Source organism: Alexandromys fortis, unplaced genomic scaffold (assembly GCF_014885135.2).
Source record: "Alexandromys fortis isolate MF-2015 unplaced genomic scaffold, M_Fortis_MF-2015_v1.1 scaffold_29, whole genome shotgun sequence".
In the NCBI taxonomy this organism is placed as follows: Eukaryota; Metazoa; Chordata; class Mammalia; order Rodentia; family Cricetidae; genus Alexandromys; species Alexandromys fortis.
The window spans coordinates 12,304,321-12,319,672 of NW_026067891.1; the positions used below are offsets into that span (position 1 = coordinate 12,304,321).

Below are 15,352 nucleotides of genomic sequence, written 5' to 3' on the forward strand. Positions count from 1 at the left end.
TACCATGAAAAAATATTTTAGTAGTCTCTGAAAACATTTTAGTAGTCCTGGAATTTAATATATTTGTTGTGTTAAATGTTGTGATTGAGTCGATTGAGATCACTAGAAAGGGCTGCAGAAATGACCTGGTGGTCAAGACCACTGGCTGCTCTCCCGGAGGACCTGGGTTGGATTCTCAGTACCCATGTGGCAGCTCACAACCACCTGTAACTCCAGTTCTGGGGATTCAGTGCCCTCTTCTGGCCTCTTCAGGAACTGCATGCATGTGATACACATACATGCAGGCAAAACACGTGAACACATAAAATAGATGAAATCTTGTTAGTTATTATTATTTTATTCTTCTCTCATATATTATATCCTGACGGACTGCCATTTCCCCTCCCTCCTCTCCTCCCATCTCTTCTCTCCACCTTCCTTTTCCCGCAGATCCACTCCTCCTCTGTTTTCCTTCAGAAAGAGCAGGCCTCCCAGGGTTATCAGCAAACATGGCATAACAAGTTACAGCAAGACTGGGCACCGCCCTCATATCAAAGCGAGGTGAGGCAACCCAGTAGGAAGAAAAGGGTCCCAAAAGCAGGTGAAAGAGTCAGAGACAGCCCCCATTCCTACCATAAGGAGTCCCACAAGCACACCAAGCTACACAACCATAACACACACAGAGGATTTAGCGCAGACCCATGCAGGCTCCCTCATTGCTGGCAGAATCTCTGTGAGCCCTATGAGCCTGGCTTAATTGATTCTGTGGGCCCTGTTCTCATGGTATCCTCAACCCCTCTGGCTCCTACAACCCTTTCTCCCCGCTTTCCAAAGGATTCCTGAGCTCCAGCTAACATTTGGCTGTGGGACTCTGCATTGCTCCCATCAGCTGCTGGAGGAAGTCTCTCTGTTGATGGTTACACTAGACAGCTAAGAGCTCTTTTTTTTTTTTTTTTTGGTTTTTTGAGACAGAGTTTCTCTGTAGCTTTGGTGCCTGTCCCGGAACTGGCTCTTGTAGACCAGGCTGGTCTCGAACTCCCAGAGATCCACCTGCCTCTGCCTCCCGAGTGCTTGGATTAAAGGCGTGCGCCACCACCGCCCGGCCCAGCTAAGAGCTCTTAACACCCTCCGGGAGCAATGCGTATGGGAGTCTGAGGACAACTTTTCAGAGTCAGCTCTCTTCTCCCACTGGGGCTCCTAAGGTTAAAACTCAGGCTGTCGGCCTGCAGTTTTACTCCGAGTCATCTTGTCCACCCTGCTTCCTTAATTCTTGTTTCCATTATCCAAGCAGAGCTGATACATGTCAAACCATGGCTTAAGTCCTGTTTCGTGCAGGCTGCCCTCTCCACTCCTCCAGGGCCTCATTTATTCTGCATCTGGAGTTGGCCCAGCTTGCCAATGCCAGGCTAATGCTCAGGTGGTCCAAGACTAGCTTCTACGTTCTGAAGACTGTGGCTCAAGCCCTGAAAGTATAGGTTACTCAGGCCAGCAGCCTTCCTGATCCATCCCTTGAGATGCAAATGGCAGGATGATCCTGAGCTCTGCCTGGGGTCAGTCTTCCAAGTCCTAATTTTCCTTGTAGCTCCATTGCCTTTCCAATGCTGTCCAACTTCTCAAGGCCTCAGGCTTAGGCTGGGAAGATGGCTCACTGGGTAAAATACTTGCTGTGCAATGGTGAGGGCCTGAATTTGGTTCCCTAGAACCCAAGCAAAGCAGGACATATATCAGGAATGTCTGCGGTTCAGTCATTCTTATGGATGAGGGAGGCAGAGACACCAGGATTCCCAGAAGCTCTCAGGCTGCTTAGGCAGGCGTGTCTATAGTGAAAACAACATGGAGACTCCCCAAATAGGGTGGGCACCAAAGACCAACCCCCAACGTTGTCCTCTGACTACATCTGCACTCTGACATGGGAACACACTCATTCACACACGAGTGAGCACAGGTGCACAGAGAGGCCTCATTCTTCCCGCAGTGCAGTGTCTCTTTTGGACCCTGAAGAGATGGTATGGGAGGTGACCGACGCGAGATTCTGAAAGCCACACTGCTCTGTGATTGGGCACAGCTGTTATCTCAGCCCAGGTCTCCCAGGAGTCCCACCACCAAGGAGCCACAGCAAAATTCCCCTCTGACCTCAACTTTCTCTTTGTCATGCTGTGGGGGGGCATTTTTGAGGGATCTTCCAGGACTCCTAATCCCCCCACAATCTGCAAAGGGTCCATCATCATGCTCAACAGATAGTCTTTTCTACTCAGTATCCAACCCCCCTCAAGAAGACATCAAGAAGCCTATTATCTCAAGGGCAAGGGTAGATGTCTTTTTACTCTTTGGGGGCCCACCACCAAGTTCCCAAATAAATACACAGAGACTTATTTTTACTATGAATACTTGGCTTTAGCTTGTCTTGTTTCTAGCCAGCTTTTCTAACTTAAACCATCCCATTTCTCTAACCACGTTTTGCCTCTGGGCTCTTTACCTTTCTATTCTATGTATCTTTCTTTCCTTCTTACTCCGTGGCTGGCTGGCTGGCTGGGTGGCTGGCCCCTGGTGTCCTCCTCTCCTTTCCCCACTTCTCACCCTTTCCCCTAGATTTCTCCTCCTATTTATTCTCTCTGCCTGCCAACCCCACTTATTTCTCTCTCCTATTGGCCATTCAGCTCCTTACTAGACGTGTTTTAGGCAGGCAAAGTAACGCAGCTCCACAGAGTTAAACAAATGCAACATAAAATAATGCAACACATCTTAGCATCATTAAATAAATGTTCCACAGCATAAATAAATATAATGCATCTTAAGCTAATATTCCACCACAGGCAAGAGAAGAAAAATGATCTCAGTGAGGAAAGGGGCAGATCCCTGAGAGGGTTTGTTCAAGTCTCCTTTATTCATAAACCCATTCTGGTTTATGTGTCACCCTCCTGGAGAGACACAAGGTAGGTTCTCAACCTGCGAGGGATATGGGTCTCACTGGAGGTCTTAACCTGCGCCTGGTAGAGGAATGCACAGGCTGTGCCACAGCAGTGGTACAGAAATGTACTATTCTGACACCAGGACACAGGAGGCCTGAGAAACACACACTGCTCAGTAAAATCAGCTTTGCAAAGAGGCTGTGTCAGCTGATCACAAAATGGCAATGTTCCGGAAGACACAAAACTACAGAGATGGTGAAAAGGCCGCTCTCTTGGGGGACACAGGGGACTTTGGGTCAGTGAAGCTATTCTTTGTGATATAGAATGGGGGGTACAAGTCACCACACATTCATCAAATCCCACAGAATGCATGTCCAGAAAGGAGAAAGAAGCCCTATGGGAAGGCTGGATTTGGACTAGTAAGTGTTCAGCAGCTGTGGCAGGTGTGCTGTATTATGGGATGGCAGCTGTGGCAGGTGTGCCGTACTGTGGATGGCAGCTGTGGTGGGTGTGCCGTGGCTGTGGATGGCAGCTGTGGCGGGTGTGCCGTGGCTGTGGATGGCAGCTGTGGCGGGGGTGCCGTGACTGTGGATGGTAGCTGTGGCGGGTGTGCCGTGGCTGTGGATGGCAGCTGTGGCGGGGGTGCCGTGACTGTGGATGGCAGCTGTGGCAGGTGTGCCTTGGCTGTGGGATGGCAGCTGTGGTGGGTGTGCCGTGGCTGTGGGATGGTAGCTGTGGCGGGTGTGCCTTGGCTGTGGATGGCAGCTGTGGCAGGTGTGCCGTGGCTGTGGATGGTAGCTGTGGCGGGTGTGCCGTGACTGTGGATGGTAGCTGTGGCGGGTGTGCCTTGGCTGTGGGGTGGGAATCGAAGGGGAACTGTGGAAACTGTAGCTTCTGCTTCTTTTTCCTTTTCCGAGGCAGGGTTTTGTCTATCCCAGCCTGGCCTCCATTCGTCTCCACTTCCTGTGTTTTGGTACCCACCCTCATTTCTGGTTTCTGGAGTGCTGGGATTAGACCCAGGGCTTTCACATGCCCAGTAAGTGCTGGGCCAACTAAGCCCCACCCCCAGCTAGACCTAAATTCAATCTAAAGAATAGGATATGGGCTGTATAATAAGGGGGATGGGCATCTGGATGTGGGCTTGGTATGTGTACACACAGGGAGGAGCCTTTAAACCCAGCCAAGTGGCAGCCTGAGCACTACTCAAAACAGCTAAGAAAGTGGTCAGTGCAGAAGGCGGCTGGACCATTTTCAGCTTGGCACACACAACCCCTTCTCACCCTTTCACAGAAGCCCTAAACCAGGGGTAAGTGCCACTGCCCTAAACGCAGCCGGGATCTAACAAGTGTCCTTAAAGACTGTTCATGGGCTGGCAAGATGGCTCAGGTGACAACCCGAGTATCATCCCCAGGATCCACATGGTAAAAAGAAAACCAATCCTTGCAAGTTGTCTTCTGACTGTCACACATGTTGGCACTCTCCCTTGCACACATCAAGGAAGGAAGGGACGGAGGGAGGGAGGGAGGGACGGAGGGAGGGAGGGAGGGAGGGAGGGAGGGAGGGAGGGAGGGAGGGAGGGAGGGAGGGAGGGAGGGAGGGGAACTTCCTTGTAATATTTGTACAATTTGGGGGTTGATGGAAAAATGTATGAATCACTTACGCTTTCTCCCGGGAATACAGCTTCTAATACCACACACCCCACTGTTAGGGAGATATCCTTATCTACTTTAAGGTCTTTCTTACGCCTTGTAGGTTGTAACACACATAAAGAAGCCAGAGGTCTCTTTATGAGGCTATGAGACATTCTTAAAACATCTGTCCCGGTACTTACTCAGGAACAAGATAATCAAAGCAAAGTCAGCTTTAAAAGATCAACAAGATTCAGCGGGCTGGAAAAATTGGCCGCAGATCAGATTGCAAGCCTCTTCGCACCATACACCCAGGCATAGACAGCACCATAGCTAGATTAGCTGAAGTTACCTCTGCTCTGCACAGAGACTTCCACGGATGACCAAAGTGTGGAGTAGAAAGATGATAAAAGAACGAGATGGCAGGACCTCCCTTTCTTAGAAAAGTTAGCACATGCGGAGTCACTGTTTCTATGGTCATCGGACCAAAGAACAGCAGAATGCCAGGATCAGACATATAGACAAATTCTATAAAGAAAAAATATAAATACTGCCATAATTTGAATAATAACTGCAGAATCTTTGGCCTGAGGGTATTTCTTGGACATTCTCATCATTAAGAGTTAATAATATACTGCTTGGGACAGGACAATCTGCCTGGGCTGGCTTGGGGTTTGTTTTGGTTTAGTGTCCTTAAAGCACAAAAGCTACTAGACTAAGAACAGGCTCTCATATGCCTCTAGGTTTTTAAAAATTGGATTATGGAGTTGATGAGTAAAACTGGTTATAAAAATAACCATTAAACTTGAGGGAAATGACAGTAACTCTGTTATGGTTTATCAGTGATGACTAGAGGATGTATAGAAGGAAGTAAGACACGTTTCTAAAACCAAAATGATATGATCTGTGTTTGGAACGACATGAATCTATTCCTGATTACTGAATTCTGTAAAAATAAAGAAGGACTCAGGCTGCAGTATTCTCCCTACCATTATGCCTGGCTCACCCTTCTTACATCCTCTCTCAGACCTGCCAACCGCCGGGGCTGGCTCCTGGTGATGCACCACCATGCCTGTCTTTTCCATGAATGCTGGCATCAGAACTCAGTTACTCCTGCTGAACAGCAAACATTTTACCCGCTGAGCTGTCACCTCTCCCCCAGGAGCTCAAACTGGCTTAGAACTTGTAGTCCTCCTGACACCGACTGTCTCCAAGTTCTGTGATTAATAGCATTGAAGCGGGACACCTAGTTTACACTAGGGAGTGTGCCTGTGTGTGTGTGTGAGCGCGCGTGTGTGTGTCTATGAATGTGTAGGCCAGATACCAGCTTCTGAAGTGTTCCTGAGAATCTGTCCACTTTGTTTCCAGAGAAAAGGTCTCTCCCTGGCTTGGAAATCACCTGCTGAGCTAGGCTGGCTGGCCAGTGATCCCCAGCCTATTGCTACCTCCACCGCATTCACCAGCAAATCCTGGCTTTTTCTATGTCTCCCCAAACCTCCACATGGGATCTCTGGCACGAATTCCACACCATACTTACTATTTTAGTTTCTGACAGCCCTTAGGCGTTCTGGAATGTTCTGCTCTCTAGAGTGGCACAGGTATAAATGAAGAAGGGCACTGGGCCCTGGCGTGATTCCATCTCGTCCCTTCCCAGCCCTACTTCTCCAGTCACCCTGGGCTTCAGGAACTGACCCTGTGACAAGTGACTCAAAGCTATGCCCAGCTAAGGTGAGCCTGCGCAACAGGCCATGTCCACATTCACCTGTCCTTGTGAGGCCACTTGTGGAGCAGAAGTGAGACTGTAGCCCTGACTGCTCCTTGCCTGGTCATGACAATAGCGACGTCAGACCGACTTTCCCAAAGGTCATAAAGACTGTCTCAAACGATACCTTCACTAGAAGTACCTAACCATGCCGACCCCCTGCCTGAGCCGCGTCCATTCTTTCTCCAGTTAAACCCATGTTCCTGCGAAAGCCCTGAAGACAGACTTCGGGCACCTGGACCCATCTATCTGGTCCTTTCCTAAATGTGGCCAAAGTGGAAGACATCCCTCTTTCTTGTCTTTTTTAGCTGCCATGTGGGGACAGGTGGCCCAGTTCAGGGGCTGAGACTGCTGGCTCAGGCATTATGATCTTCCTTTCTCGGCCATCTTCCCGCTAACAGCAGTCTTTGAGCAGATGCAGGAATCGGTCTCAAATCAGCCCAGGAGCAGCGACTGGGGGACAAGACAGCTCAGCCACACTGACAAAGACCCCAGCGAGGAGGGCACTAGCTCCTCTGTTCCCTGTTCTTTTCTGTAAATTGAATGAAACAGTAGAAGAAGAATGACCACCGGAAGTTGGTCTGGATTTTTCATGGAGACACAAGTGCCTTCCAGGACAGACCGACTCACAGGGTGATGTCCTGGTGCCTTGTGTGGCCTGTCTGTGGTTTAAACACACACACACACACACACACACACACACACACACACCTAAAAATCCCCAACTGATAGTTGGTCATTGCAGCTGGATGACTGAGGAAAATTCCAGAACACAAGTCCTTTTTTCTGGGTTTATCAGTTCCTCTTTAAAAGAGGGGGTGGGATGGGGTGGGACATTACTGTGGAGCACAAATGTCAGCTTCCCAATGACAGTGGTACAGTGACAGGCAGAGCCCAGATGTTCAACCCTGCCCTGGAGGAGACGAAAGTGTGTGTGTGTGTAGGCAGAGGACAACTCCAGCGGGCATCCTCTAGAAGTCATGTACCTCATTTTTTTTGTGAAACAAGGTCTTTCACTGGGATCTGGGGCCTCCGAGGAAGCTGGCTGGCTGGCCAGAAGCTTCAAGGACCTATCTGTTTACCCGGTGCTGGGTAGATTTTCCCGTGGGTTCTGGGGATTGAACTTAGTTGTTAGACTTCCAAGACAAGCACTTTGTAGAAGTGCTCTGGTCCCTGGGCTCATTCATCCCTTCTCCTGCTCACTCTTCCTGGTCTCTGGGGAGCCTGCTGGGATTGCAGCGCCCACACCACCTCGGCTTGCTGTCCACAGCCCTCTTCTACTTCATTTCCAATGTCACCTCAGGGTCAAGAGCAAGAGTAAAGCAATGGGGGGGGGGGACAGAAGGCACTCAAGTCTGGGGAAGCAGAAATGTCTCTCACCCTTCAGGAGCACGGTGGTTGTGCATACTCAGGACCTGCCACCGAGGCTCCTGCATCTCATTCTTCTCTAGAATGATCCAAGGGCAATGCTATCTCCATCATAACAGATGACAGCATGGCCTTCTGCTCCCGTCAGAGCCTGGGCGCTGGATTCTGAGGCCATCAGGATGTTGGATGCTGGTTGCCTAGAACTCACAGTTCCCACTAGAAGTCTGCACAGCCGAGGTTTGCATGTGGAAGTGAAGAACAGAGGAGACTTCCCTCTGACTGCCACAGTTTTCTCCGCTTGTTTCTGTTCTTTATTTTTTCTTAAAGACACAGACCAGCTTTAGAAGCTGGCTGGCTCAGTATCAAATACAGGGAACTCATGGGGATGACTCAGCAGGCCCTGTTTGCTCAGGCTGCAGGGAGTCACCTGGCACCAACACAGTCCGATCTACTCTCTACTGATGCTGGAGCTCTGGCCCCCTCCTTTAGCCAAGGCTCTGGAGTTTTCTAAAAACATAGACCCCAAAGAACTGAAATCAGGGACTCAAAGAAAACTATGTACTATATACAACAGTATTAATCATAATGAGCCAAACTGGAAAGACCCCAAATATCCACCAATAGGTCAATGGATAAGCAAAATGTGATCTAAGCACACGGTGGAGCATCACCAGCTACAGTAACGTCTGGCACATGTTCTAGGCGGGCCACCCTCGAAAACCTGATGCTAAGTGGAAGAAGGCAGGCAGAAGAGGACAGGTGTCACACAGTTCTGTTTGTATGTGGTGCTGGAGCAGTCCTAGAGAAAGAGGCAGGAAGTAGGGTTGGCGCTGGCTAGGAGTGCTGCCTGTTGGCTCCCAGCATCCATGACAGGAGGCTCACAATTGTCTAACACCATCACCAGGGAGTTGGACACCCTCTTCTGGCACCTGAGAACACCAGCACGCATGTGACACACACACACACACACACACACACACACACAAGCACACATGTGGCATACACACACATGTGCGCACACAGGCATGCTCTAAGGAAGGAAAAGATAGAGGTTACTAAGAGCTGGGGCAGGAGCAGTAGGGACTGTTTTCTGAGTTACAGTTGGAAAGAAGAGAGAATTCCTGGACATGGGTGATGGTGTTGCATAAAATGTGTGACATTACTTCCACAGAACTATGCACATGAAAAAAATTAAAATGTCAGCTAGACTATTCAGTGGGTAAAGGTGTTTACTATCAAGCCTCACAACCCATGTTCAATCCCTGGGATACACACAGAAGAAGGAGAGAATCAACTGTTTACTCTATTTTTTGAGCATGTGTGTGTGTGTGTGTGTGTGTGTGTGTGTGTGCGTGCAGTGTGTATGTGCGTGTGCATGTATGCCACAGTACAGGTAGAGGTCAGAGGACAACTTTCGGGAGCCCTTGCCTTCCACCACATGGATCCCAGGGCTCCAACTCTGGTTGTCAGGCTGGGCATTAAAGTCATAACTCACTAAGCCATTTCATTAGCCCAATAAATATAATTTTTTAAAAAAAATCTTTAAAAAGAGAAAATGGTTAAAATGGTCAATTTATCACAATAAAAATAGGAAGGAAAGCAGTGAAGTACTTCTGCATAAGTGCCAGTGTCCACCCTCAACTGCAACCCAAACACATTCAAGCATGAGGACCCGAGTTCAGATCTCCAGGATCAGAATACAAAGCTGGGCATGGTGGTTTGCACCTAGAATCCCAGAACTAAGGAGGCAGAGACAGGCATTTCTCAGGGGCTTGCAGGCCAGCCAACCTAACTCAATCAGCTCCAAGTTCATGGAAAGACCCCATCTCAAAAAGCAAAGTGGAGGATGATGGTCCCCTTCCAACCTGAGTCCATGTCAGATATCCACATGAATACCCATCCCCAGCCCCACACACCCGAAACTTACATGCAAAAATATTTGAGGGGTAAAAACCCTTCACACTCTATGTAAAGGCCTTAAAATCATCATCTTCTAAGCAATACGGCCTAACACCTGTGTAGGTGGCACTGCCTTTGGATTAGATGTTGCAAGTCCTCTAGACGTGGCCCATGATGTTTGGAAAGGCGTCAAAACTATGTCCTTTTATATGAGGATGTGACCATCCTTAGGATTTGGTACCCAAGAAGAGTGCTGGAAGCAGCCTCCTTGGTGCTGAAGGATAACTATCCAGCTACGTGGATGAGCCTTGAAAACGCCTGTCACATTTCAAAGCTAGACACAAAGGGTCACATGTGATACTTAATTTCTGTGGACTATGTAGAATGGGCAGGTGTCACCAAGGTGTGTCAGTGGTTGCCAGGAGCTATGGGGAAGGGGACTCAGGTCTCTGGTGGGGTTTCCCTTGGGGTGATAAAAATATCCTGGAATTAGTGGGGGGAGTGTGTGTGGCACTGTGAATGCACTGCTGAAAGGAAGGAAGGAGGAAGAGAGGGGAGAAAGGGAGGGAGGGCCCTGATGCCATTGGGCCTTCTTCAGAAGGAAGGCAGCAGAGTGGGCAGTGCCGTGAGAGTCCTCGGTACAAGCTCAAACTCTGAACTTGGTAGTTGCCCTGGTTCGGGTCCTGGCTCCTCCACTGAGGACTTGTGTGATCTCAGACAGGTGAATCTGGGACCATGCACCAGTCTCCTGTCCCCCTGTGAAGCAGGATGAGTCACAACTGCCACGATGCACAGCCACAGTCTGTGGAAGTTGCACTCTGGGAGTAGTGGAAGGTGTGTAAGGGTAGCCACAGCAGTGCCAGCTTCGTGGAGTTTCTAGGACAATTACATGGGAAATATGACCCACTCGAGTGCCTGGTGAGTAGTGACCAGCGATAACAATGCACTGGTACCGGGAAGGGAAGATCTGCCATCTTCCCTTGCTTGAGCTTAGGACTTCTCCAGGTAGGAATGACCAGGGTCATGGCTGTGACTGAGAGGTGCGGGCCAGAGACACAGTTCCACAATACTGCCTCAGCAGCCTGTGCAGTTCTGAAATGCTGACCCTCCTGCCACTATCTGCAAGTGCTAGCATTAGGCATGCCATGCTGGGGACAGACACGGGGCATCACGCATGCTGGGCAAGCACTATACAGCTGTGCTCCACCCCGGCACCAGAGCTGATGTTCATTAAGGAAAGATTTAAAGCATATACTGAAGAATGAATGGACACTAGAAGGGGGCTGTGGGAAAAGAGGATCCACACTCAAGCATACATGTGGGCCCTAAGGGAAAGCCATACCCTCGAGTTTTAGCATAGAAGCCAGGTATACCATTTTGGTGGTCTCTGGAGAAATGTGTTAAAGGGCTTGTAAAGTCCTCCCTCCTCCTTCTGTGTCTGATAAAGGAATGTGTTCACACCTATTTATTCTTTAAACATGGCATTGCTGATTGAACATGCATACCTCTGAGTGTGTGTGTGTGTGTGTGTTGTGTAATGTGTGTGGTGTGTGGTATATGTGGGGGGATGTGTGTGGTGTTTGTAGTGTGTATGGTGTGTGTTTATGTGTGGTGTGTTTGTGAGAGAGAGAGAGAGAGAGAGAGAGAGAGAGAGAGAGAGAGAGCCAGAGGTCAACATCTGGTTCTTCCTCATTTCTGTACTGTATTTTTGAAACAAGATCTCTCACTAAACCTGAAACGCTCTATTTTAGCTAGAGTAGCTGTCAAGAGAGCCCCCTGGGATCCTCTCGCTTCTACCACCCACGCCCGCTCCATATACCTCCTCAACAGAGCGGTCTTCCGCTGCCTAGCACTGGGGTCACAGAAGGGGGCCATTATGCCTGGCTTTTACATGGACGCTGGGCATTTGAGCTCAAGTCCTCATGCTTGTACAACACCAAATGTCCCCACGGAACTGTTCCCAGCCCTCGTAACCTTATTTGAAATGTCCCTATAGAGAAGGAAGACTGTCCACGTAGGCAACCTTCACAGTAAATTTTGTTAATTGTGCTGTAATTCTTGGGTCTCAGTTGGCTCGGGGGTGAGGGATTCCCAAAAATTTGTTTCAGCACAGACATTATTCAACCCACAGCACGTATCATGAACCCACAGAAAGTCTGTGAAGAAGGGACAATAAGTCTTCATAGACAAGGCCCCTAGTACTCACCCGGAGTGTGAATTGTCCAGATTCAAAGTAAAAGAACAACTGTGTTCACAGGTAACATGCCGCAGAGGGCTCAGGTGGGGGTCGGGTAGCACCACAGTGCTAAATCCACTACCTAGTTACGCTGGGCAGGCCTCCATGTCTTCTGAGATTCTGCCCTTGGTTTGTTCAGATAGTGCCATAGGCCAGCAGCTGTCTGGAGCTGGAGGAACAATGGTCCACTCAGACAACTGCCTCCAAGTTCCCCAGACCATCAAGATTAACCTACAGGCCAGATCTCACAGCACACGGTCTTCATGTTCGGGGAGGGGGGGGAATGGAGACAAGGACACGATGAGGCTGGCGTTTGGGATATTCTAGGAACAGAGACATGGCTACACTGTGAGTGTCGGCTTGTAAAGACAGAGGCGCACGGGAAGGTGGCTGAGCAAGGATGCCTGCTGCCACCTGACCACCAGAGCCCTCAAGCTGGGAAGAGAGAACTGACTCTCACAGGTTATCTGACCATGGAGCCAGCTGCGGCACGTGTGTGCTGCACCAACAAACCAACAACAAATACATTAAAAATGGAATCTTGTCTTTGTCTCTGAGTTCACAGGATATATTTTAAAATCAGTCACTGGTCACCTGGAGGATGCAAGGAACTGGCTCATGACTTAAACGAACTTTGGAGATGAACTGCCTGATACAGGGATGCATTTGTATTTCCAGTAACCAATTGTCTATGGGAGACTAAGTTAGCGGCTCTCACATCGCTATGACCACAGGGCATGCCAGAGAATGGGTGAGGAGATGGTTACTTTGGCTTCAGTCCATGATGGTGGACAGGGCCTGGTGGCAGGGGCATGTGAGTGGACACTGTTCATGGCAGACCAGGAAAAGAGCGGGAAAACAAACGCATGGCTTCTGTAAGAGTGGGTGCTGTTGGCTGCAGCCCTCTCTCTAACCCACTTCAGTCATTTCAGGGTTTCTGGGATCAGAATGCTTCACCAAGGCTACAGCCTTCCACCTCATCTTCAGTGCTCAGCTCTGTCTCCCCAAAACAAAAGAAGGGCACAGCTGCCCGAGGGGGGCATCAGAGACAAAGGCCGTCTCTGGGCAGGAGGTTACATGATGGGAGAACTGAGTGGCAAACTGTCCGCTCAGGCAGCACTGCTCCCCACCTCTACCAGCTGTGGGAGTCCCCACAGGATGGCTTTTTTAAATTTAAATTTAATTTAATTTTAAATGCCACATGGCGATTTTCAAAGTATCCCTACTTCCTACCATTGAAGATCCAGTCGGACTGGTTTCTATCTCAAGTTTTGAAGTCTTCCTAGACATGCCACCAGGAAGCCAGCCTGGAATCTCCGGGGGCCTAAGCAGTTCAAGGCCACCTGGGCAACTTGGTGAGTCTGTATCTGAAAATAAAAAGTTGAAAAAGAAAGCTGGAGATAGATAATAGTTTATCCTGCACACACAAGGCCCAGGAGGCAAGCCCCAGTCCTGGGGTGGGGGGAGGGAGAAAAGATCTGAAATCCACTTTCTTCTCTTGAAAGAATCCTGGGTCTTTTGAGTGGCAAAGATAACTCCATATCTGGGAGCCTAAGCCAGGGGAATTGTGAGTTCCAGACCAGCCTGGGCTACATAGCAAGACTTTGCTTCACAAAAACAAACAAACAAAACCAGGTAAACCGAGTCAGAGGGGAAGAGTGGGCTGTCTGGTGGTAGTGACCAGGTTCAAGAATAGAAATATACTTTTAAAGGCAGCCCTGAGCAGCGTCCCTACCAGGCAACATTGCCAGGACCGACTCCTGAGGGCACAAAAATTGTAAAGGACCCGTGGAAATGAAATGCAGATTTTTTTTTTAACATACAGTGAAGTTCTTTGGGGTGAGTGAGTACGGTAAGGGTATATGTTAGCTATTTGTGTCCTTTTGTTTATGTATTTGACTGATGGATGTACTTTGAGATAGGGTCTCATGAAGCCCAGGCTAGCCTTGAACTCCCTATATAGATGAAAATGACATGGCCACCTGCTTCTGCCTCCCACGTGCTGGGGTCACAGGAGTGATCACAGAGGGCCATGCCTGGCTTCGTAGTGCTTGTCTATAAACAGCGCTTTGAAAATCCCTCTGAGGGACTGGAGCGATGGCTTGTCGGTAAGAGCGCTTACTACTCTCCAGGGAACCCGGGCTCACTTCCGAGCACCCACTTTGGCAGCTCATACAGCGTGTAACCCCAGTCTCATGGGATCCGATCCCCTCTTCTAACCTCCACGAGTACCAGGCACACACATGGTACATATATATGCACAGCCAAAACACTTTATACTTAAAAATAATTTAAATTTCTAAAAGAAAATCCTTTAAAATGATATTAAAATTTTTTTTCATGGATATTAATTCAAAGCTTTATTTTTCAAGTTAAAATATCTAGTGGCCATATTTTGCAGGGCCTTTATTTGGAGTTCCAATCAAGCATTAAAATGTCCCGCCATACTGAAAATAGTACACATTGTATTTGGGGTCTATGCGTATTTTTGTTTGCAGGTTAATTTGGCATTCAAAGTAACTATAGATAGGTCAGCAAGACATTTCAGCGTGTAATGGTGCCTGCTGCCAAGACTGGTGACCTGGGTTTAGCCCCCTGGGACCTATATGATGGAGGGAGAGACTCCTCCAAGTTGTCCTCTGACCTTCGACACACATACACCCACCTCTACAATATAACTCTTTTAAAAAAGAAATACAAAGCAATCACTGGTGCCCATCTGACCTGGTTTAAATTGCCTAAAGACAGAACTAACTTTACAATAAAACATTTTTCAATTTTCCTTCAACACCATTCCAGAAATACCCTTAAATAAATTGAACTTCAAACAATAGCCCATAATCAGGTGCCTGCTGTTTGCCAGGCATAGGCTGGGGCAGGGTGCACGGAACAAAATGGAGCACTGCCTCCTTCTACGGTGAGTCGTATGGATGCCAATGTGGGATTCCTACATAATGTGGGCAGGGCCATCAAAACATTACAGAACCTCCACTGTCCATCAGAGTGGACAGCGGGCACAGCGCCACCAGCTAGCCCTGACTGCAGACCTCCACTGTCCATCAGGGTGGACAGCGGGCACAGCGCCACCAGCTAGCCCTGACTGCAGACCTCCACTGTCCATCAGGGTGGACACTGTGCACAGCGCCACCAGCTAGCCCTGACTGTGGAACCTCCACTGTCCATCAGGGTGGACAGCGGGCACAGCGCCACCAGCTAGCCCTGACTGCAGACCACTGCCTCCTTTAGTCATAGAGGCTTGTTTCAGGACAGAGGATGCTGCTCAGTGACATTTTAATAAATGTGGGGCTCAAGATGTGGACACAGCTTCTGACCAGTGAACCAGGATCAGACAGGGGTTATAAGGAACCTGGGTTTCAACTTGAAGTTCCTAAATTGATCTTTACTAAGACAATGTCGCCAGCATGTATGACTGAGCTCTATACTAGTATTTCAACATTTACCCCTCCTAATCAAAAACAAAGTCCCATGGACCCTGACCGATGCCCACCCTGCATCTCCAAACACTCTCCAGACATGGAGGTCAAGGTTCGGTGCAGTTAATTCGGCCTTT

General features: G+C 48.9%; 1 protein-coding gene across 1 annotated transcript in view; it reads right to left on the bottom strand.

The window, feature by feature from the left end:
* Tvp23a (trans-golgi network vesicle protein 23 homolog A) overlaps positions 1–15,352 on the bottom strand; it is a 28,806-nt gene that overhangs the window by 5,537 nt on the left and 7,917 nt on the right. The window lies entirely within an intron of this gene.